Source organism: Chelonoidis abingdonii, chromosome 7 (assembly GCF_003597395.2).
Source record: "Chelonoidis abingdonii isolate Lonesome George chromosome 7, CheloAbing_2.0, whole genome shotgun sequence".
In the NCBI taxonomy this organism is placed as follows: Eukaryota; Metazoa; Chordata; order Testudines; family Testudinidae; genus Chelonoidis; species Chelonoidis abingdonii.
This window is the reverse complement of record NC_133775.1, coordinates 110,180,585-110,204,492: the sequence shown is the minus strand read 5'-3', so window position 1 is coordinate 110,204,492 and position 23,908 is coordinate 110,180,585.

The window sequence follows — 23,908 nt, the reverse complement described above, 5'->3', positions numbered from 1 at the left end:
TAACTCCAGCTGAGCCCACGCCACAGCACATGGGGCTAGCGTGTGACAGCTGCATGCGTGCGCACTGGGGCCAGTGCATTGGTCTGGCTCAGGTGAAGTTGTGAATCAGTCAGCGACCCCGAGCCCTGTGCTGATGCTGCCCGTCTTACTGGGACGTGCCCATTCAAGGCAGCCACACTGAGGAAGGGGAATTAAAACCATCTTCCAGCCGGAAATACCTTCCTGTTATCTGCTGCTTCACCTTCTTTCCAGGGTCTGAAAGCCCTTCTCAAATGGGGATTAGTAAAGGTATTAGGTATTAGGTGGTTAAACAGAGGCACAGAGAGGCAAAATAAACTCTCCTGAGGTCACACAGCAAGTCAGTGGCAGGAACCCAGGAGTTGTGACGCCCAGACCCTGGCTTTATTTACCCCCACTAGACAATGGCCCTTCTCACCATGCAAGTGGCCTGCAGGTTGGCCAGGTGCGGGCTTGGCAGCTCCCACCACATGGTGATGTGATACAGATGATGTCTGGTTGCAGCAAAACGGTTGCCGCCGGCATGCAGCTGGGACATGCCCGTCAGAATCACAATGATATTGCGGCTTGTATCTGGAGGGGAATGTTCCTTCTCTTCCTGCGTGCTTGCCGCAGGGTGCTGGGCGAAGGAGCAAGCGGCTGCTTCCCCTCGAAAGGAAGAGGCACACCCGTGCATCCCATGTAAAGGGGTATGTGAAGGCCTTCGGGGAGTCATGTGGGCAGCAAAGCGGCGCACTCGCTTCCTTAGCACCTGTCCAGCCAAGACGCTCCAGCGGCTCATCATCTGTCCCGTGTTGCCGGCAGGAGGGAGCGCAGCCTGCCTGCCTCCAGAGATATGGAACATGGCCACTCAGCCTGGAGCTGATAAATCCCTGATAATCCCCTGGTTTTGCGATACTGTAATGGGATGAAAGGGAAGGGAGGGGATTTAGTTACTAATCCGGAGTGAGATCCCTGGGCTGTGCAGGGCACTGACTCTGCGGAGAGTTTCCTGCTTGCGGACCGGGTGAGACAAGACACTAGCCTGTGCCGGGCTGCTGGGGTTAAACTTCATCATCCCCCCACCCAGAACCTTGTCTCAGGCTGGCCTGGAAAAGTCTTCGCTGGAACGCCAAAGCTGCCCCCTCCAGGTATTGCTGATGAGTCATTGACAGGCTGAACTGAGCGCTGGCCGCACAGGCCTGGAAACCGAAGTCGTCTCTGTGCAGATAAGCGAGCGCACAGAGCAGAACTAGCCCCCTCCACGCTATGGACCTGCCCTGTCGCTGAGACTGGTTCAGTGCTGGGTCCTTCCGAGCCAGGGCTGGGAATGGCTCCCTTCCTAGCCTGGAGAGGACAGATCGGCTCTGGGCTCTGAGCCGGGCTGGAAGTGGGGGGCCCTGGAGGGAGCTTTGAAGTGATGCTGCCCCTGCCAGAGTGGTTCAGCACTGGTGGAAAAGGCCAGTGCAGCGTGGGAGTGGATTTCCCATTGCCTCCTGGGCTCCTCTGCTCAGATTTGCCAGCAGGAGGCAGACAGGCCTAAGTCCACCAAGCTGCTAGCACACGGCTGGGCTTCAACAGGCAAACAGAAGGTGGAGTCTCCGTAACCCATTTCTGCTCTGCTGGGCCGGACAGTCCCACTTCCCTCCGGTCACACAACGACACCACTTCGGAGGGAGGGAGAGAGGCATGTGGGGGAGACACAGAGAGCACAGAACCCCTGAGCCGCTCAGTTGCCCCCCAACTCATCTGACTCATTTGTTGCCTGCACTGATGATGTTTTCCCAATGAGCCCAAATGCTCTTTGTTGGTGGTTTCCTAGGAGAATAATCATGTTAAAAAATTAATTACACACCTGAAAACAAAATCTGTTACAACGCACATTAGGAACAAATTGTGCACTCCAAAGGAGACAATTTACAGCTTGGCTAAGTAATGAAGAAACCCAACATGGCTGGACCAGGGAAGGAGAAGTGGAAAGTGACAGCGCGCCAGGCTGCAGTGCCGACCAAGGGCTGCCTCTCTGGCCCCAGCTGGTCACAGAAGGGGTGTGGTGGACTGGGGGCGACCAGTCCTCTCCTCTCTGGGTCCTGATGCCCGAGGGGGAATCACAGCCCAGTCACACCCTCCCATTCCTGGTTTGCCCATTTTCCTGAGGACAGGCTGAGGCCTCTGCTCAGCTCTCGGATGCCCCAGGAGACAGAGGTTCATCTCCACTGCAGTGGGGAGGTGTGATTGCAGCAGCGAGCTTGTAACAATAGCAGCGAAGCTCAAATAAATACCCAGGGTTTGGGCGGGTGGAGCTAGTCTGTGTGGCCACCATGTCCCCCCTGCCCCCCGATACTCTGGCTAGCCAGGCACATCTCCACATGCTGCAGTCACTGAAGTGCAGATGGACACACAGACACCCCAGCCAATGCCAGCAGCTCTGTTTCCTCGGAGGAATGGGCCCAGCCCTGGCCTGGCTTGGGCAGATGGGAGGGAGGGGTTGACCACGGCTGGAGTAGGGAATTTCAGTGCTCTGGGCATACCATGACATGGGGCCCTCCATGGACTCCCCCCCCCCACATTTGGTGACCCTGCACCCCTCTTGGAGAGGTAATGACAGCAGCCTGGGACTCTCCCACTCCTCCCAGGACTGGTAGCAGAGCCCACCTCCTGTCAGGTGCAGCAGGGTCTCCCTTCATCGGAGAGCAGAGGCAGGAGCAGGAGGCGTGTAGTACTTGCCCCAGCTGCCCTCTGCCCCTTGTGCCACACAGAGTGTGCCCTGCTTGGGGCAGGGTTGGTGGGCCCCCCAGAGCCCTGGGTTGCAGAGTTCACCCCACTCACTGAGATGCATGCATCAGTTCCCCCCTCAGAGCTATTGTGGCAGGCTCTCTGCACACACAGGCAGGTGTTGCTGCCTCAGCTACACTCGGTTCACAGCGCCAAGCTTCTCGTCACAACCAGGAGGACTAAAACCTTTTTTTTTTAAATGAAAGCTGAGATGCAGCTGTAGCCACATGACTCCAGGAGCTGGGGCCCTGGGCATGGGCTGGTAATGCATCAGCCTTAATCCAGATAGACAGAGGATTAGGACCCGGTTCCTTCCCATTTTTGTCAGTGACAGCCAGTTCCTCAGCGGGCGTAAGTCAGCACAGCAGCACAGACACCAGTGAAGGTTTTGACCCTGTGGAGTTTTGCTGTTGGTTTCAGTGGGGGCCAGGAAGGTCCCCACAGGGCCAAACTCAGGCCTGGTGTCAGCAGGCGCAAGTCCCATTGACGCTTGGGAGTTCGATGGAATCTGGGCTCCAGAACCAACCGCTGCTGGAGGATTATTCTCGGGAATATTTTGTCCTTTAAAAAATAATCCAACCACTGAGTCAGAACATTATTCCCCTGCTATTTTCACAGCCTTAATTATGATGATGGTTATAATTCCACACAGTTCTGAAATGCTTATTGCCTGGAGCAGCCCAGTGTCCCATTTCTAGGACATGCTGAAAACAGACTCTCCCTGGCTGATCCATCCTATACCTGGTATTAGCAGTAGCATTAAAGTAGTGTCCAGAGAGCCCTTGTGCTGGACACGGGCCCAACACACTGAGAGCCAGTCCCTGCCCCAAACTGCTTACTGTCTGTGTACACAAGACAAACACTGGGGGGCGGGGGGGACACCCAGATTTCCTGACTCACATCCCCAGACACTAGATCGATGAAGGAAAATCTGCGACACACATCTGCAGAGAACTATTTTTTACGGTTTACAGTCAAAACTACAGATTACAGCTTCTAAGGCCAGAAGGCCACGGTGAACCTCTGGGGGTGACCTGCTGCAAAACACAGCCCATAGGACTGCCCTGCATGAATTCCTGGTGGATTGAGAGCAGGTCTCCTAGAACAATATCCAATCTTGATTCAAAAACTACCAGGGTTGGAGACTCCACCAGTGGCCCTCGGGCAGTTGTTCCAGTGGTTAACCACCCTCAGTGTTAAAACTCTGAGCCTTATTTTAGTCTGAATTTATCCAACTTCCAGCCACTGGATGGTGTTAGACCTTTGTCTACTAGACTGAAGAACCACAATCAAACAGCTGTTCCCCATGTAGAGACTTATTGTGATGAAGTGGGAATGTTCTTAATGTTTTCCCTGAGTGCTGTGTGGATGCCTCAGTTTCCCCTATGCATTTCTCAAGTGTCTAGGGGGTGTGATTGTTGCAGAGCCCTAAGGGGGCCAGTGTGCTGCTGTCTGGACAGAGAATTGCTGACATCATGTCTCCTGGCAACTAATGGCCTGGGCCCTTCCCTTGCAAAGTTGCCAACTGAAAGTGTTGGAGAACAAAGAGATCAGGTGACCTCCTGGCCTGGGAAAGGGACAAAGGGAGAGGAGGGGCTGAAGACTTTCAGTTTGGAGCTGGCTGGGAAAATGGAGGGGAGGCCAGACAGACCTCCTGGCCTCCCTGGGGCCCCCAGATGGACCTAACTAAAGAGGGTCCTGTTGTCTGTACCGGCAAGTCCTGTCTTGAACTATGTTCCTGTCGTCTAACTAAACCTTCTGTGTTACTGGCTGGCTAAGAATCATGGTGAATCGCAGGAAGCCAGGGGTGCAGGGCTGTGTCTCCCTCACACTCGGTGACACTAATAAACTGTGATCAAATCACCCATTAGCCTTCTCTTTGTTAAGCTAAATAGAGAGAGCTCCTTGAGTCTAGCACTATAAGGCATGTTGACCAATCCTTTAATCATTCTCCTGACTCTTCTCTGAACCCTCTCCAATTTAGCACCATCCTTCTTGAATTGCGGGCACTGCAGTGTTCAGCAGCAGTCACCCCAGTGCCAAATACAGCTCCTGTTGGCGATTTCCCCTCTTCATACATCCAGGGATCGCATTAGCCCTTTTGGCCATTGTGTTGTGTTGGGAGCTTATGTTCAGGTCTGGTTTGTTTGATATGCAGCAAGATCTAATTACCAGGGTGAACACACACACACACACACTGATCACATGCACAGTTGCGTACATTGTGTTCATAGTTCTGTAGAGGTGAAGGCCAGAAGGGATTTTTAGAATGATCACCTGGTCTGACTCCATGGATATCACAGGCCATTAATGTCACCCAGATATCCCTTGATGGAGCTCGAAGACTTTACTTAGATTAAGGCCTTTCAGCCCTCAGGAGGGTAAGTTCTGTGCCGGGGCAGAGAAGTGCCTCGAACGTCCAGGGCTCCTAGCTGAATACACAGTGCACAGACATGCCATGCTCTCCTCTGAGCACACGTAGCATTTACTCTGTGAGCCTGGGGACTGTCCGGGTGTGATCAGCAACGATTTCTGTCTCCAGTGTTCAGAGCAACACTCCGGGAAGGGACGGCCAGCCCTCCCCCCGCTGCGAAGGAGACCGATGCACAGCAGGAAATCACTCTGATCAATAAAGCCATGAGTGTCCCCGGGACGAAGTGGACAGAGTGTGACATGTGTCTGCTGCCATCCTATGTGTCTGGGGTCCTTCTGGGGGCTGGAGAGCAAGCGAAGGCAGGAAGGGTGACCCTGTGCTTGTCACTAGTGCTAAGGGGCAGGACAGGACTCGGTGGGTGTGGGAGACGGCAGGTTCCTCGATCTGCTCTAGCACTGCAAAGCCCCCACCTCAAGTCAGGACCAAAACTCCCTCTTCCAGGGATTTGGCTTTGTTAGCAAAGAACCGGACACCAACAAAACACGTGACACCCCACACCCCGGATTTCACAGCCCAGGCCTAGATTCTCCTCCGCACAACCATGCCAACCTCCTCTGAACCCGGGGGTGTGGGGTCCTGAGCCACCCACCGCAGCGAGTCACCAGCCCCCAGTTAACCCGTTCCCAGCAGGGTGACCAGCTGCTAACAGGGACAGGGTGTCTAATGTGCAGTGCAGTTACTGATAAAACCAGTGCTCCTGGCTGGCTGGCTGGGGGGTGGGTGGGTGAGTGGGTGAGGGACATTTTCCAGCCTTCGCTGCAAACTCTTTCTTGGTAGCTAAAAAAGAAAACAAAGATTGATAAGATAAATGATGTCACTGCCCCCTATGTGGGGCTGAGCAAGACCCCCCTGCCACAAGGATGCTGCAGCTCAGACATGATCGATGCCTGGGACTGGAGCGGCTTTGGGGCTCTTTGGACGTCTGCCATGTGCCCCTTTCTTCCCCTCCCTCCTCTGCCAGGGCTGCCCCCTGCAAGCTGGCATGGTGTGGGCATTCTGGGAACGCATTGTGAGAAACGGGCAGGGAGCCAAGGTTTCGAAGGAAAGAAAACACTTCCTTGGAGTTTGATTTCTGTGTCTGGGCCCGTTTTGGGTGCGCAGGGATGCTGCTGAGGTACTGCCAGCCCATCCTGCCGGAGGACGCCCCTTCCTGTGTGCCTACCTGGGCACCTAACCGAGCTGCTCTTTGCAAGCTGGACAGAGAGGCTAGACCAGCCGCACCACAGCCTATGGCCCTGCAGGAGCTGAGTTCCACCCATCAGTGACTGCTGGGCTGGTGTGAAGCTGGGAGTAGCTGGGGAAGGAAGGCAAAGTTAGTGGTAGTAAAGTGCCAAAGGCCGGAGCACAGGGCATCTGTGGCAGAGGAAGCAATCCAACCCAGCTCTTCTGTGTCCTGGTCCAGTTCCTTTGCACCCCACTGTCTTCACTGCAATTATAACCCTCCCGCTCCTGTGATCTCCGTCCTGTAGCTTTGGTACTAAGCTGGTAGCGTTCCCAAGGAAGCAGGGATCTTGGGTACCCGTGAAAAGCTTTTATTGAACAGTGACAGCAGCAATATGATGAACTAAGCCACATTCTGTGCTGGACTCAGGGAGATGCTAAACTCTGGCAGTCCCCAGGTCTTTCCCTAGCCCACTTCCTTTTCAATCCCTGCCAGGTCCACCAGGTGGTGATCCGCCACAAAAACCTCCACGCAGCTAAAAATGCGCCTGCATCTTCTTCCACGCCGCAGAGACCAGCGTCCCTGCACTGGTTGGCGCCCACCTCTCTTCCTCCGCTTCACACCCACCTCTGCTGAGATGCTTACAGGAAACCAGCCAGCTAATGATGCTAGGCTGCGGAGCAGATGGGGGAACTGATGCTTTACTCACAAGTCATATATTAAAAATGCAAATAAATGTATGTACAACTTGTATCTCTTGGACTGGATCCTCCCACCCCCGCCCTTCGTATGTCACTTCATTTCTGAACTCCCAAACCTGCAAGCTGCACCTTGCGTGCAGCCCCGGTACCTGCACCAAGCACTGGTCATTGCCAGGGCAGGGCTTTGCCCTTGCAAAGTGGCTTGCAGGATGGAGGTCTGAGGCATCCTGCAATAACCAGTGCAATGGGGGCCCAACCTCGACTGGGCAGGAGTTGAACATCAAGGTTAAATAATAAGAAAACCTAGCTCTGAGCCCAGGAGGAGTGGACTGGCTCAGCGGGCAGAGTCAGCAGGGTCTCTGCCTAAACAGATCACACTGTGAGCCTGAAATCCTGAGTTAACACAAGCCAGAGAAAGAGACTCCCTGGCTCCCCAGCCTGCGAGCCTGGACACAGACCCCTGCCCTCCTGAAGATGTCTCCTCTTCACCCCTACTCTGATACCCTTCCCCGCGGAAGGCAAGGAGGACCCTATGCTGTGGTTAACCCCTTGCTCATCAGGGTTCAGGCAGAGCCCCTGCCCCCTTGGCTATGTTCCTCCCTTGCTGTTCCTGGAGCTATGTTTCAGTGGCGGCTGGAGAGGTGCTGGGTGTATTAAGGGCATGGGGGAAAGGGCTCGTGGGCTGGATTCTGCTGACCGCTTGGCCGTGCGTAAGCAAAGATAGTTAGTGCTGGACAGCTGGTGAGGTGGCACCCGATGTTCCCACCCTGATGGCAGGGGAAGGAAGGGTATGTCCCAGGCAGCAGTGTGGGCTGGATGGCGAGGAGCCTGTTAGAGCAGCCTCCTATGGTGCAATGCCCGTGAGGAGCCACTCTTCGGGGTGCGAGCTAGGGCTGCTCCCATGCCCAGGTTGCTCTGACTTAGGGACCCATACCCAGCTCCCTCAACCTACCCTCGCCACACAGAGAATCAAGCCCAGATTTGGGTCAGGTCCCCTTTAGCTGCCTCCTCTCTCCACAGCTCCTAGTAACAACTCCCCTGTCTCTGTAAGCTGCACTCTGCCCTGTGCTCCTGTGAGCGACTGGCAGCCACACAAACACTGCATGATGCTGCCCTGGCTTCTCTCCCTTTTGTTCTTGTTTTGCAGCATCAGCAGGAGCCATTAGATTGTTCTAAAAAGCATGTTGCGGTCCACTGTGGAATGAAACCCACAGCTTCCCAGCCAGGTCTGCAAGGGAGGAGATGGGGCAGTTTGGCTCAGCTGTGCCGACAGGAGAGCTTCTCCCGCCAACAGAGCTACTGCCTCTCGGGGAGGTGGGAGAAGCTCTCACATCAGCGTAGTAGTGTCTTCACTTCAGTGGTGCAGCTGGGCTGCTGCAGGGCTTTGTGTAAAGACAAGCCCAAAGAAGCACTCGAAAACGTGAACTGAGAGTGCCTGATGCCTGCCTGAATCAGCAGACAGCCTGAAACAATAGCTCCAGGAGGTGTGCTCAGCCTCCTTCTTTGTAACTCTGAAACCTGCTGCCGTCCAGAGGGGTGGGTCCACAGCGTGGGGGCAGGAGCCATCAGGACCCTCCTTTGAGGTGTGGGTAGGGCATTGTAGCGCCTTAATTCAGCCAGTCGGAGATGCCTCTTTGGGGCTACACTGTGAGAAACTAGAGTATGCGGGGGGAAAGTTCAGCAGGCTGCGGCAATGCTGCTTTCAGACAATCCCTGCCATTACCGCTCAGTGCTGAGCAACAGTGTTATCTAAAGTGCCTGGGAGCAAGACACAGATTAATATTCATAACAAGAGAGCTGAGCATATGGAATATGAATAATGCTAATTGTGTTGGTATAGATTTGGTATGGAGGCTTCCATGCATTAAAAGGGGGAATTATTCCTCCTCCAAAAGATTCAGACCCATTCACACTGAAGGCAATGTGCTCAGATTGCAAAGCGGGGGTTTCTCTACCCCCGGGACAGCCCCTGCCCATGCAGTGCTCGGAGAGGAGCAATGGTCCAGGCCAGAGATCAGGTGCACCTGTGAAATGTGGGGGTGTGTGTGTATCTTGCCCCCAGAAAACCCACCTTAGAGCAGGAAGACATGGATGCTGGAGAAATCAGGACACTGCACGTGTAACCACTTTTGGCATGTGTCCCTATAGCTCTGTTTCGCTGTAGATCTGTTAACATGCACACATTGGTGTTATTCATGCAGAGTTAAGGCTCAGAAAGCAACACCACAAAAAAGCGGGGCCTGATCCTCAGAACTGTGCGTGCAGAAATGTATACATCTGACTAGTCTTCCCAACGTCATGTGCGCAGTCATGGCAACTGCACGTGCAAATGGGCCATTGGGTGTCCAGCTGGTTATGTGCGCACGCAGTCCCAGTGTTTTCTCATGCCCTCCTGGTAATTGTGCCTGCAAATTATACACTCTGAAAGTTGGGGCCTCAAAAGTTAAGATTTCCATGGCAATTATAACTCATTCCTCTTGCACAGATGTACAGCTGTACTGTCAAGTCTTGTTTCTCACTCTCTTAAAACTCCTGCCTTCGACAGTGGGCCCAGCTTTCAATCTTGGATGCCAAGCTGAGACCGCCCACTTCAGCGTTCTGTGGCTCCCATCAGCCCACGGGGGCCAGCAGCACTCCCTGCTTTAACAGACCCACCTGAAGATGTAGGGGCCCGGACCAGGGAAGCCAAGTGTGCAAATTTGGCTCCTCAGGTGTGAATGATTATTAATCGTGTGTAGCAATGTTACCAGCCTTGGCAGTGGACTGTAAGTGATCCCCGGCAAACAGAGCAATGTGGCTCTAAATGTGCCAGCCCCAAGGAACTCTGTCTGGCTGAGCCTGGCTCGGTGTTGTGGGAACCTTCTCAAAGGCGTTTGGTACCTTTGCCTCCCTCGCCGTACCCGTGCTGGTTGAGTGGCCGGTACACAGGAAGGAGAAGAAGGATGGATGAGCACCCCCAAGGTGCTGGGCAGGGTGTGGGGACACAGCGTGGGGGCAGGAGCCTGCTCTCTTATGTACAGAAAGGCAGGGAAGCAGTTAATGTTCTGCAGAAGGGCGAGGAGACGCAACGCTTTAAAGACTCCTCTTCCCTTTTACCCTCCGTTTTCAGGCCAATCAGCTCCTGGCAGCCTGATGGGGGCTCTATTAAGGTCAAGAGGAAAATGCTGATTTGCTTTCACCACCGGTAAACCCATTTGTAGACAAGAGGGTTTGACTGAAGCAGGCGACAGGTCTAGCCCAGGCCCTGCAGAGCCTAGGGTGGGTCTGTCCCTGCACAGGAGCTCTGCAGACTCACCCCATCCCATGACTAGCAAAGTCATCTGCCACTTTGTCTGGGTTGACACTGCAAGCTTCATCTGTGTGACAGCTGAAACTCTTCGGCTGACTGCCGCCTGGGGGCATGAGTTCCCTGAACGCACACACCTCCAGCTAGAACAAGGGGTGATTCATACAGCTCACTTGCGCTGTAGATATATCAAAAAGGCATCCATTAACTAGGACTGGGGTCACTCACTCCCTGGAGGAAACTGCTCTACCACCAAAAGAAACACCTTCAAAGTCCCTGGAAGACAATGAGCTAATCTGGAGTTATTAAACAAGCAAGGACTCTTCCTTAGCAAACTTCCTAGTCTTGGTGCTGACAGCATGTCCTTGCCATGCAGCTGACAGGCAAGATGTCACTGCCGTAGTGTGAACAGGTGGGGAAGGGAAAGAGGAAAGAGAGGGGTTATAATGTCTCACTTCTGGGTATGGGTTTTGGAAGCACTCATGAGAATTCAATCCATTCCTCTAGTAAAATTCTACGGAAGGGGGAAAAATCCTCAACTGCACAATTTTGCCTGGCTCACAGCAAAACAGCATTTGTCACAGTGTAATGGAAGCTGTTTTCATCTGCAGAGCCTGTGGTTAATTTGTGTGAAAATTAGCAAAAAACCTCCAACAAACAAAATCCTACAGTGGATGAACTGACGAAAATATTCTGCCAGGATGGGAATTTCTGGCCAAGGCTGAGTAATTTTTGCACAGCCCCAGTGAGCCTAGATGCTCGTTTCACTGGTCTCCAGAGACACACACAGTAAGGCCCAGCTTGGTGAAGGTGTTTTCTGCATGCTCACGTGCATTCCAGGTGTGCCTAGGGTGAGAGCTCTAAGGTGTTTGACCCTCTCCTTTTGCCTCATTAATAACACAGGATTCCCCCACACTGCACTTTGATCTCTTCAATTTTAGCTCCTTTTAGCTGCTGTCGAGGGACTAATCCCTCCACAAGCCGCAGGAATCACCAACATTTTGGACAGCAACAGCTTCCAGTCTTACAGCGTAAACAAAATCTTTAAACATGAAATTCATTAAAGCCCTAATCCCTCATCTTTGAGCCCCAGACACCTATTCCCATGCATCCCACATAGCTCAGGGTGGACCAGGCAGAAGGTCACTGGAATATTTACTCACTTCCTGGCTGATCCCAGATTAAACTCACCCAAGCAGGTGTTTATCCATGATTTTTTCCTTTCCAGTGATCCGGATCAATTCCATTTATCCAGTTTAGGGGATCAAACCGTGTGACATTTGGAGCTGTGTTATTTAAAATGCAAATCTCCCCCTCCCCTCCTCCCAGATTGGGCAAGCTCCAGGGAGTGCTCGGAGGGCATGTTTGGAATGCAAAATATACTGGGGGGCGGGGAAATGCCGCACTCATGGTCTAACCATGCTTCTTCTGCAGGCACACAATGCTGCTGTGCAAACAGTCCCAAGGAAAATGATAATAATAATAATCATAATGGACAGTAGGCATCAAGCTCTGGCTAATCCGCAGGTGGCAAAGCGGGACCACGAGGGCTGCAGTTGCAGCAGGAGCGTGGGGGAATCACACTATTTCTGAGTTCTGGATGGGAAAGGGGAAATCAGGAGGGTTGGTTGTTTAATACAAAAATGAATGTTCTCTTTCTCTGCAAGCTGGTTGCCAGGTGTTTTGCTGGCTACTGTTGCAGCTCTATACATTGAGCACAGCTTGTAGTGCTTCCTCCTGCTTCAGGGGGCCAGTCTCACTTCGGAGCTAGAGCAGTGGTGACTTGGACTTTGCTTTCCCTTTGGGAACCGGGCCACGATGGCCCAGCCGCCCAGGACTGGACACCTCCAGGCAGCAGCACTGCTCCTGCCTTACTGAGACTTGCAGTCAAGTGAGTATGAAAGGGGGCACGTGCACCCCTTCTTTCCCTGCTCCCTCCCACCCAGCTGTCCGTCTGCGCCATGCAGAGCACTAGACCCATGCACTCCGGACCTGGGCTCAGAATCAGGACTTTGCAATCACTGGGGTGGAGGCTGCAACGTAGGGCTGGACTGGCAGCCAATTCGGTCAGCACCGCTGCAGCCAGTAACGAAGATGGAGCTTCATTGACTGATGCCAGTGGGGAAAGTGGCCCATAAGGAAACACAAAGCCAATCGAAGTGGCAGCAGAAAGGTCCTTGTCAGCCAAGGAGAAAGCTTGGCCACCAGTGCCGTAGCCTGGCTGTGACGCTGGCAGGCAAAAGCCACCTTGCTGGAGCCCTTCGCCGTGCCCAACGTGAATGCAGACGTACACTTCAGAGCTGGGTCTAGACCGAAGAGCTGGCAGGAGCTGAGTGTCCAGGAAGAACTCACTGCTGTCAGGCTGGGACAGGCCGGAGCTGATGGGAAGGTTGCACTGGCTGGCTTCTCAGCATGCCAGCAATGGGCTTGGTTCTCCGATTGCCAAAAGAGGAGGCCTGGCGAGAGGGACGGATAGAGTGGATCATGGAACTTGAGGGCAGCTCCAGCCCATTGGCCCCGGGGTGTCCTTGGCTTCTGACACCGATACAGAGGCCTGGCTGCTTTGTAGCCCTTTGTTACTGAGAACGTCCCCTCGTCATCCCTCTTGGCTGGATCACTGCTTGAAGTTATAGCCAGCTGGTCAGTGCCCAGGGCAGCCAAGGGCGTGAGGCAGCCTGGCTCTGGGATGCTGCATTAGCCTGTGGCCCAGTGCTCTGCGGCTCCAGCACTGATGCGGAGAGGGGCTTAGAGAGATGGTGGGAGGCATCCTAGAAGATGCCATCAGGCCTCTGGACCAGTTCAGCAGGCTCCAGTGAAAACCACGGTCAGGACAAACCCCATGGAGTCGTTCCTCAAACCTGTCCAGACCTTGTGCCTCCTCCTGAGCCCACCTAACCTGGGGGGCAGAACAGAAGGAAGAGATGGGTTAAATACAGTGGAAAACTTGCTAGGATTGGCTGGCTTGGGGCTACAGATGCTTTTTTCTCTAGGACGCTGGTTTAAATCCAGCCCCAGCTGGTAGCAAAGGAAAGTCAGCATCTCTCAGTTGCCTTTGGGAGCCTGGTGGAGTGAGCTGGGGTCTCTGCAGAGTTCCTAGCGGAGAAAGTCCCTATGACAGTGGGCACTGACCCCTCTGCTGGATCGCTCAGCAAAGAGCCAGACTCTGCATGAGGCAGAGCCGGAGCTCCCTTTCCAGCCTGAAATGGGGTCCCTCCAGGTCAGCCTGGGGAGCTCACGCTGCACTTGCCCTGTGAACAGAGGGTGCAGGCTGTCTGTCCCACAGCACAATATTCACTTACATTTCACAAGAAGGAAAAGCAAGGGAAACTGCTTCCCGGAAGCTGGGGCTGGGAGGGTGAGGGGGCAGGGGATGGGAACAAGACCCCAAGAAGCCAGCGTTTCTGTTCCCCACCGGTAGCAGAAGCAGTGGAGGAGCAGCTTCTCAACCTGCTTTATCAAAAAGACCCTCCTCTGAGAGGAAAACAATCCCTCTCGGTGCCAGCATTTTCACAGCTGCATGGAGCAGAGCCCTTCCTAAGTCCAGTCTTCTCCTGAGCTAGCTCGCTGGCCTGTTTGAACAGCCTCCCCCATGGCCAGGTCCCTCGCACGCACATGAACCCTTCGACTACCAAGGAGAATAACAAAGAAGACATAGTTGAGTCAACTCTGTGCAAACACTGCAGTTCGGGAGCCCCCCAGGCTGTGCCCAGTGTTAGAGGGAAGGTGCAGTCAGGCTGGGGGCTCGCCGTAAACAAAGATGCACTAAATGTCTTAGGGCTTATAAATATGTTCTGAGAGAAAAGCAGGGATTTGGATTTCAGCTTAGATACATAATGTGCTTTTTCAGAGCCACGTTCCAGAAAACCAGCCTTCTTGGCAGAGACAAGACGGCTTCCCACTACATCTCAGAGAGGAGGCAGCTGCCAGTTGCAAAGCTAAATCTCCGTGAAACACCATGAGTTTCCACTTGGATTGGCCAAAGTGGCTTTTCTCCTTCCCTTTCCCAGCCCCATGCTGCAGCAGCTTGCCACGCCAGGTGAAAAAAACAGCCCAAGAACTTTGCTGCTCAGAAAGAACATGAGTGTTGTGGGGAAAAATCAGGCTCCCTTCCTGGCTAATGGGAGCTGATGTGTGATGAATTCAGCGAGCTCAGGAGCAGCACCTGCAGAGTCACCAACGGCAGCAGGCTTCTCATTTTGTTGTAAGTTGAGGCTGAGCCTCGACAGACAGGCCAGCACCAGGGGGTTAACTTTGGTGTCCTGGCCAAATTTCAGCTCAGGTAGTTGCATTCTGCCTCCCTCTGTTTGTCCTGCCCTTGAGAACGGGCAGTCACGGCCCATACTGAACCCTGCTGTGCATGGCTGCTGGAGCACCACTTCTCCAGTTCAGGAGAAGGGCACTAGTCCCTCACCTGGGTGCTGCAGATGGGCAATATTAACACCTCCTCTACGGGGGCGGGGAAGCAGGGCACTGGCTTCCCTTAGCTGAAGGTTTGTGGAGATCTCACCAATATGTCCCCCCGGTTCCAACCTTCCCTTCCCAGGGGAGACTGTTGCAGAAGTTTTGATGAAACAGTTTCTGGAGTGCTGAGATCACTTCTTGGTCTGTTCTGCATTCCCAGGAGCTGCCTTGTTCTAGCTGGTGGTCTGGCCATGGTTTCCTGTTACCCTGGTTCCTGAGCACCACACGCTCTCTAACGCGTTTGGCCTCACAGCACCCCTGGGAGGCAGAGGTCCTGCTATGGCGCAGACGGGGACCTGAGCCACACAATGGCTAAGTGACTGACCCGAAGTCACAAAAGGAGTCTGTGGCAGAGCCAGGACTCCAAGCCAGATTACCCAGCTTCTAAGCTAATCACCAAGCCATCCTTCCTATCCACCTAATCATGGACAAGGGTCAGGCAACTATTGTGCATGTGCATGCCAGACTGAACAACCCTGAGTGTCAGACACCTTCTCCCTCTATGTGCATCTGCCAAGCGAGAAGAAAACCAACATGTGACGTTACACTGATTCCCTGCATGCTCTATCTGTCTGCACCAATCTGTTCCCTCTCCCCATATGCTTGGATTGGGAGCTCACTGGGGCAGGGTCTGTCTTTTTGTTGTGTTTGTACAGAGCCTAGCGCCGGGGGCCCTGTCCATGGCTGAGGCTCCCAGGGAGCTACAAGAATAATCAATAACAATGATCCCTCGCAAGGGCAGACCAAAAGCCAGTGGCTGGGAGGTGAAGAGAGATCAGTACGAGCTGGAAAGAAGGTGCAGGGAGGAGAACTAGCCATTGGAGCAGCTCACCGAGGGCTGTGGTGACGTCTCCCTCCATTGGCACCTGGAGGTCTCTGTCCAGGAGATGCTCTCATTCAGCCACGGGGTCCCGAGCAGGCCGGGAGGTTCCCTGATGGAGGCTCTGACTGGATGAGCACTGTGCTCCCTCTGGCCTTGCAATCTGGGAATCCGGGCTGAGCCATTCAGCTCCGTCAGCAGCCGCTGGGGAAACAGCATCCTTCTTGGCGGGGCCGGCACTGTTCCCTTGGAGAGGCTGATGTCCTGCTCCCGTGGACACCTTCCTCTGCTGCACCTAGTGCTGGCCTGCCAGCGGTGCCCTGTGAATCCCCCAACGGGCAGACCAAGGCACGTCAGACCCGCTCCCACCCAGAACCTGGAAGTGGAGACGAGTGTGAACTTACACAGTACAGGGAGGAAACCTGCCCCCAAACACTGCACGGCTTCATAGACTCCAGGCCAGAAGGGACCAGCCTGAGCATCTAGCCCCACCTCCTGCACAGCTCAGGCCGGAGACCCTGCCCCAGGGGTGCGAACCTTCTGCTTTAGGGTCAATGCAGAAGATGGGACGAGGTTCCAGGGATCTCACATTTGCTTGTCCCTAGCTGCACAAATTGCCCCATAGTGAGGGGCCTCGGAGTCCCAGGGGATGGGCTATTGGCAGGGAATCGAGGATATTCAGCCTCCTGCTTCAGGGCTACGCTAGTCTCCAGCCGTTAGAGACCAGGATGAGTCCAATATAGGGGGCAGATTATCCCACGGCTGCTCCTGTGGGGCTCCAGCACCTATGCCTGGTGGTAGCCAGTCTCAGAACCTGGGCACTGGGCTAGCTGGATCTTGGCTCTGCCTTGCCTGGGTAGCACCCGGGGTCAAGGAGATATACGTATAGTAATTCAATATCGTCTGTGCAGCTGGAGGCTGTTTGTGTGTGCTTGTGACGGGCTTTATACGTGGAACAGAGGAAACCAACTGCCGGCGCCTCTGCACCCAGCCAGAGCGACTTCGCTGTTGTGTCGGTTTGTGGGAGTGAGCCAGCCCGGCAGAGGGAACAAACATCTTGGCCTGATCTCCTGGAAGAGAGTTGCTCCTTCCCCCAGTGCCCTGCTGAGCTAGTCATCAAGCAGGCTAGCCAAGCTGAGCAAATGCGCGCCTCGTCTCCCCGTGCCAGGGGGCTGTGTGGGCTTGGTGCTGGCTGATGAAATAGATCTCACGTTCTCTCAGGGAAGGCAAGTGATATTGACATGGTACAGGCAGTGGCTGGCAGGACTGGTCGGGGTGGAGGGGCTGCAGGGTTTGCGGTATTCCGGCCGGGAAAGCGAGGCCGCGGGGATGCGGAGCTAATAAAAGGCTGCATTAGCCAAGAGTTAGAAGGATCCATCCCTACCCCGGGGGGCACAGGAGCAGGACGCAGGCCCTGGAAGCGATAGCTATAAGCGAATGACACTCACTGCGCACTGTCTACCCCTGTAATCACACAGAGGCACAAAGCCCATCAACCCCTTCTTCTCCAGCCAGCTGTTCTGAGGCGAGTCACCTCCCGCTCCATCCTCCGCACAGTTCAGAAACCCCTTGCACGGGGGCTGTCTGCAGCAGGGCCACTCATAGGGGAGAGGTAAGTGGGGCAATTTGCCCCAGGCTCCGGGCTCCGCAGGGGCCCCCACGAGATTTTTCGACCCACCGCCGAAGTGCCCTGAAGACCTGGAGTGGAAGGACCCCTGATGTCAAAGACCCCAGACCACCTGAATCCTCTGGCCCTGGTCTGTGGGGCTTTAGAGCCACCGGCTCCCCGTGACGCAGGGCCGGGGTAGAGAGAGGTCAGTGTGCCAGGCCCAGGCTGGGAAGCAGCAGTCACAGCACACTAGGGGAGCGTGACTGGGCAGGTGGCAAGCTGGGACTGCTGCTCACTGTGCGAAGTGTGCTGGGCTCGGGCCCTGGGACTGCTGTCGAGCCCATTCCTGTGCTATTCGACCTGAAGTGGGGCAGGAACGATGCCTGGGTCTGCCCAGGATAGGATCTCACCCAAAATGAACATAAAGCAGCATGGAGCCAAGGCAAATCATTGATGTGACCCACAGAGGAGACCGGACCCTGGAAAACCGTCACTCCTTCTGGAAACGCAGCACTTGTATAGAAGAGGAGGCGGGACTGCTGGGCATGTAGCTTCCAAGCCGGGAGAGGGGTAGAGGGAGGCCGTGGGCTGCAAAAGAGGAATTGTTTGTTGGGCTTGTTCCTCGTGCTGCAGAAAGGCAGGGTTCGTTTCCAAGGCAAAGGGAAATGAAACAGAAAAATACCTCCCATTAAGCTTCTCTGAGGCTGCTTAGCCGGGCTGCCCGGAGAGCTTTTCTGTCTGCGAGTTTGTCCTGCGCTGACTTGAGCGAGAACCTGAAGGAGGGCCAGCGCTTCCATTTAGGTGACCTCGGTGGTAGCCTAGGGTGCCAGGATTTGGGAGGGCGGCAGACTGCTCCGGTGGACCTCTCGCAGGCGTGCCCGCGGAGGGTCCGCTGGTCCCGCGACTTTGGTGGAGCATCCGCAGGCACACCTGCGGAAGGTCCACCAGAGCAGCAGGACCAGAGGATCATCCGCAGGAATGCCTGTGGGAGATCCACCGGAGCCGCGGGACTGGCAAGCCGGCCCTGTGCCTAGGGCGCCAAAAACCCTGGAGCCACTCCTGACCTGAAGGGAGCCAGAGCAGAATGAAATACGCCAACTGCTTCTGTACGCCACTGGGGCCGGCGGAGAACAGCTCCTAGCCGGCTGTTCCAGGGATGGTAGGGCAAGTCAAATCCATCATCTCCGGCCTGCTCCGGTTCCTGGCTCCTGCGGGTGGATGGCCAGTGAATTCAGTCCCGGAAATTGAAGTCTATTTATCCACAGAGCAGGCACAGCGGCAGGAAGGGAAAGCTTCCCCCTCCCTCAGCGCAGCTCTGCTGCATCTTGGCTCTGACCTGCAGGGCCTTCCGCTGGTAGGCTGGTTGAGGACTCAGTCAGTCCATGGCCCCTCCAATAAGCCTGCCAACCAGAGGGCAATTAGAGGCCACAGCAATGGGTACAAATGTTTTTCTAGGGTCTTTCTGTTCCGTCCCCTCCTTTCCCTTTACACTCCCCCCAGAATCATGTGTCAAGTTACAGCCAGTGATAATCCACCGCCTCTCTTGTCCCATAGGAACCTTGATCTGGGCCAGTGGCCTGTTTCCTGGTGTTTGCTGGCCTGGCTCCACAGAGGGGATGCCATGGCAGCCGCTGACTGGTGAAGTCTGTGGGAACTGGCAGGGTACAGATTTATCATAGCCTAGCACTGGGCAAAGTGCAGGCCTGATCACTTCCACATGGAGGGACGACATAATCAATGTCACAGATGAGTTATCACCGTGGGCTGGGGCCGGGGGAGTTGTCGTAAAGCAAAAGCAGCTGAAGAAAGGAGAACACAGAGGAATCCAGGTGTTAGTAGAGGCAGCTGCTCATCTCCTTTACTTTTTTAATGCCCAGGTGTGACAAAAGTGTGTGTGGGGGGAGGATCTTGGTTTTTCCTTAGTTTTTCCAATGGTTTAGGTGCAGAGGGGATGGGACTCAGTGTCCCTGGGTGTTACTGGTTTAACGAGGTGAGGGGAGAGGGAGTTTGTTGTTACACAGGACCGGAGAGGGAACTTGGGACTCCAGCCAATGGCCTGGAGAATGGAGACCCCAGCGACTGGTGACCTGGTGACCTGGAGACGCAGCTCAGGAGTCACAGCCGGTTCTGGCCAGTGGGAGGACAATGGGCTGCGGGGAGAGGACCCCAGTGACCTGACCAGCTGGTTCCAGCCAGAGGGGCCAGAGGATGGCTGAGAGGAGAAGAGGCCCAGGCGACCCTGTTTACCTGGAGAGAAGACAATGGACAGAGGGGGCTTGGGGCCGGGGATATCGGAGGTCCAGCTGGAAAGCTGGGGGGCTCTGGGCTGGAGATACGTACCCATGTTAGCATAACAGGCCACTTCTCCTCAGGCCTGGTCTACACTAATACGTTAGCTCGACCCAGGTACATTGCTCAGAGGTGTGTTCCCCCCCCCACCCCCCAAGTGCCGACCTAGCCCTGGTGTAGACACTGCTAGGTCGCTGGAGGAATTCTTCTGCCAGCCTCGGGGAGGTGGATTAGCTGCACAGACAGGAGAACCCCCCCCCCCCCATTGGCGTGGGATCTGTCTTCGCTGAAGTGCTGCAGCTGGGCTGTGGGAGCGTTTCAAGTGTAGCCAAGCCCAGCGGCTCCTCTCCCCTTCCCAGAGCCCAGGGACAGTCAGAACATGCTTCTTGTGGCCAGGCAGCGAGCTGCTGGTGGCACTGCTCCCAGGAATCAGTGTCATTGCATGGGGCCTTCGGTCTAGTATGGACGATGGACTGGCTGTGGGACCATAACTAACTCCAGCAGGCTGGAAGGGTGGAAAAGCTTCCTCCCAGGCCCCTCATCAAATCAGACAGCTTCTTTCACCTTCCATGTAATCCATCTTCATCTGCACGGCCTGTGCACTGTTCCATGAGCTCACAACCCCCAGTTTGTGAGGAAAGAGGGGCCAGGTCTCCAGCCACTGTTTTACTTTCGTAACAGATGCAGCAAGCCAGGATGCCGGGGCTCTGAACTGCCAAGCCCAGCAATGCTGACGCTCAGCCCTGGCAAGCCCTGGCAAGCCCCCACTTCAACTCCTGCAGCCACCCGGCTCTCCAGGGTCATCTCCTACATCTGGACAAACACCACAAGAGAATTCCCGGGAGCACTGGCTCGCACGGACTCATCAGCCAGCTCTGGCCACCTTTCCCCTTGCTTAGTGGGTCTCTCCCCATGAGCTGTCACCCCACAAGTGGCCCAGGACTCGGTGTTTGTGGCCAGCTAACCTACTGTATTGACCTCTGGCTGAACTGACATAGCCACAGTGGTCCAGCATCAATGCTGGGCCCTGGTGACTTCCCCAAAGGATCGTCTTGACCGACAGATTCCTCCACCCTGTAATGCTAAGACACTGTATGGTCACTGTGTCTCCTCTCCCAGGTGTGTAGACCAGCAATAGCTCCTCTGACTCCAACGGGACGGCAGCTGGGCTGCAAGCGGGAGGTGATGAAGACTCACTGGGTTTGCTGCTTGGCAGGGCAGCTTCTCGACTCCCCTTACTTGAAGCATTGGTGTGTGAACTGTAGTCTCTCCAGACTCACTCCACAAATGGCCAAGCTGGCAGTGAATGTGGCCAAAGCAATTCTTTTAAGGCAGTTCAATGAGTAGAGCTGGGTGTGATGAAGTGAGAATTTTCTGTAATATTTATATGATGCCTGTGTGTGCCTCAGTTTCCCCTATATTGTGCATGGCTCCAGGGGTCGGGGGAAAGGACCGTTTGCTCTCAGGGAGGCTAAGAGACATAGGCTGGCATGTCACCCGCTGTCTGAGCCAGGGTGAGGCATTGAAAGGGCCGACTCTGTATCAGTGGAGTGTGACGATGTGGTTCTGGCGGGACCCAACTGAGAGTGCCAATTCAGGACCAATTGCTTAAAACAGGGCAGTTACACCTCTAGGTTGGGGTTTTTCCACCTCTAAGGCAAACCAAACCAGCCAAACAAAAATGACTTCGGTTTTACCCCCTGGCTAACCACAAGTCACACAAGCAATTTCCTTAGACACTCCAGTCTCCCAGTATCACCACCAGCCCCACACGTCCTGGGGATGAATGGTTATCAAAACCAACACCCCAGTAAAAGAAAAAGGTTCTCCCGATCCCAAAGGACCAAGCCCCAGACCCAGGTCAATATACACATCAGATCTTACCCACAAATCACGCTGTTGCCAATCCTTTAGAATCTAAAATCTAAAGGTTTATTCATAAAGGGAAAAAGGTAGAGATGAGAGCTAGAATTGGTTAAATGGAATCAATTCCATACAGTAATGGCAAAGTTCTTAGTTCAGGCTTGTAGCCAAGTCCCTCCAGAGGTAAGAAGCAGGATTGAAGACCAGATGGAGATGAGGCATCATCCTTATACAGGCTCTTCCAGATGTAAGAACACTTCTTTGTTCTTACTGTGGAAAATTACAACAAAATGGAGTCTGCAGTCACATGGGCAAGTTCCTGCACACCCTGCTGAGTTACAAGGCGTATCTGCCTCCTTTCAATGGGTCAGTTATGTAGCTGATGGTCCTTAATGGGCCATCAAGCAGGCTAGGCAGAGCTAACACCAACTTGTCTGGGATTTTTCCCAAAGTACAGCACAAATTTGAAATACAGACAGTATACGGCCAATACTCATAACTTCAACTACAAAATGATACAGACATACAGACAGCATAATCATAACCAGCAACCCATAACCTGGTCTTAGACACCTTATACGACCCCTTTCACATAAGATTTGGTGCCACTACAGAACCTTGGTTGCAACCATGTTCTATATGGTCCCAGTTTATATCAATAACGTCAGATGGAGCATCCAAGAAGACAATGGCAAACCCAGTCATTAAGACATTGACCCCTCACGCCCCACACCCCAGAGGGAGATGGGTCCCCCTTCCCCCAGCAGGGAAGCTGGGCACAGGTCCCAGATGGAAAACAAAGGGTGGAGGAGGTGTGAGTAGGGGAGGAGGGATAAGAGCTGGCTGCTGGGCGGAGCTGCAGCTCTCACCTGGGATCTGACCAAGCAGGTCAGAGGGGGAGACACAGCCCCTGACACTGGGCAAATAATGGATTTTTCAGTTTGCTACCAAATCCGGAAAAATATCATTTCCAGTCTAACCGAAAACCTAATTTTTTGAAACTTTTGATGAATCAAAAACTCAAAAAAACCAACCAACTAAACGGAAAAAACAACATCCTGTTTAGGGTCAGATGAAACATTTCTTTCGCCTGGAAAATCCTTGTCTTATGTTGAACATTTCTTCACATTCAGGTTTTTTCCTCAATAACATTTTTGGAACAAAATGTCAGTTTGGACCCCAGACTCAAAATGTTTCAATTTTTCAGTTTTTTTTTAATTGCCTGAAAGAATTTGGTGAAACCCACATGAATTTGCAAACCGTCTCCATGGCACCGACTCAGTGTCTGCACCAACTTAGTGAGAAAGGTTCCCCGGCTGTGGAAAGGAGAAGCCTTTGAACGGAGGGGCTCCCGGGACATGCCCAGAGAGGCTTTGGGTCACTGTAGGGATGGCAGAGTCACCAATGCAGATCGCAGTGAGCCCCGGGGTATATTTTGGGGAGTGGGACATGGCTGAACTCAGCAGGGGGACAGAGCCCTCAGAGCTCCTTGTTAAAAGTGCGGGGCCAGGAGCGGAGCATGCAATGAGAAAGGGCTGTTCTGCAAAGCAGGATTTAGGAGCAGATATCTCCCCTCTCCCCCCTCATCCTGGAGCTGCTTTCCTTGCCAAGGCCCGGGGCGGATTTGCTGCCCTGGTGGGTTGGAAGAGTGAGTCTCTGACAGATGACACAAAATGTCATGGCAGCAAACTGACTCCAAACCTGCCACGTGCCCCGTCCCTTGCCCAGGGCCATTGTGCTGGGTCCCTGCCTGTGTGATGCTCCTAACATCTCTGCCGATCGCCCACCAGGCCTGAAAGACAAATTTGTGCAGAGATTTCTGGGGGTGGCATTATGGCCGATGGGGGCGATCGGCATTTCACTCTGAATGATCCCTGCCCATGTTTTAACTCAGCAGAGACGTGAGTCTCCCGTAACAGCTCCGTTCTCCTGCCTGGTGCCGTGTCGAAGTGGGTCTGTGGGTCCAGGACCCTGTAGGGAGAGGGAGGGGAGGTTTCAATCAGGGCTGGGACCCTCAGCTGGTGGGACTCTCCTCTCACGGCTGGTGAGATGCAGGGACTCCTGCAGGAGCTGGGCTCACCCCTGGCCAGCCTGTAGGTTGGTGGCTTTGTCATTCTGTGTCGGCTGGTGCTTCTCCAACCAAAGCAGTAAAACAAAAGGAAGGAGCGAGCGGGCGACTCTCGGGCTGCTCGGGACCAGCTCTCCAAGTATCCCTGAAGGAAGTGGGGGTGGGGAAAGCCAGTGCCAGTCCTGTCGGGAACCAAAACTGTTTCAGTGTGGGAGCTTCTGCCCACCCCACCCCCAGTCCTCGAGCCCATCCTTACCCTGGGGGCTAGAGGCTGGACAGACCCTCTGGGGAAGGGCTGTTGTATCCTGTGATGGGATGGGGGCTCTAATGGCTGGAGGGAGGACTCTGAGCGCATCCTTCCCCAGGGGCAGGGAGCCCAGGCCTCTTGCTGGGCGGGATGGTGGTTCAAAGCTGGCACAGTCTCCTTCAGTGCAGACCGTAGC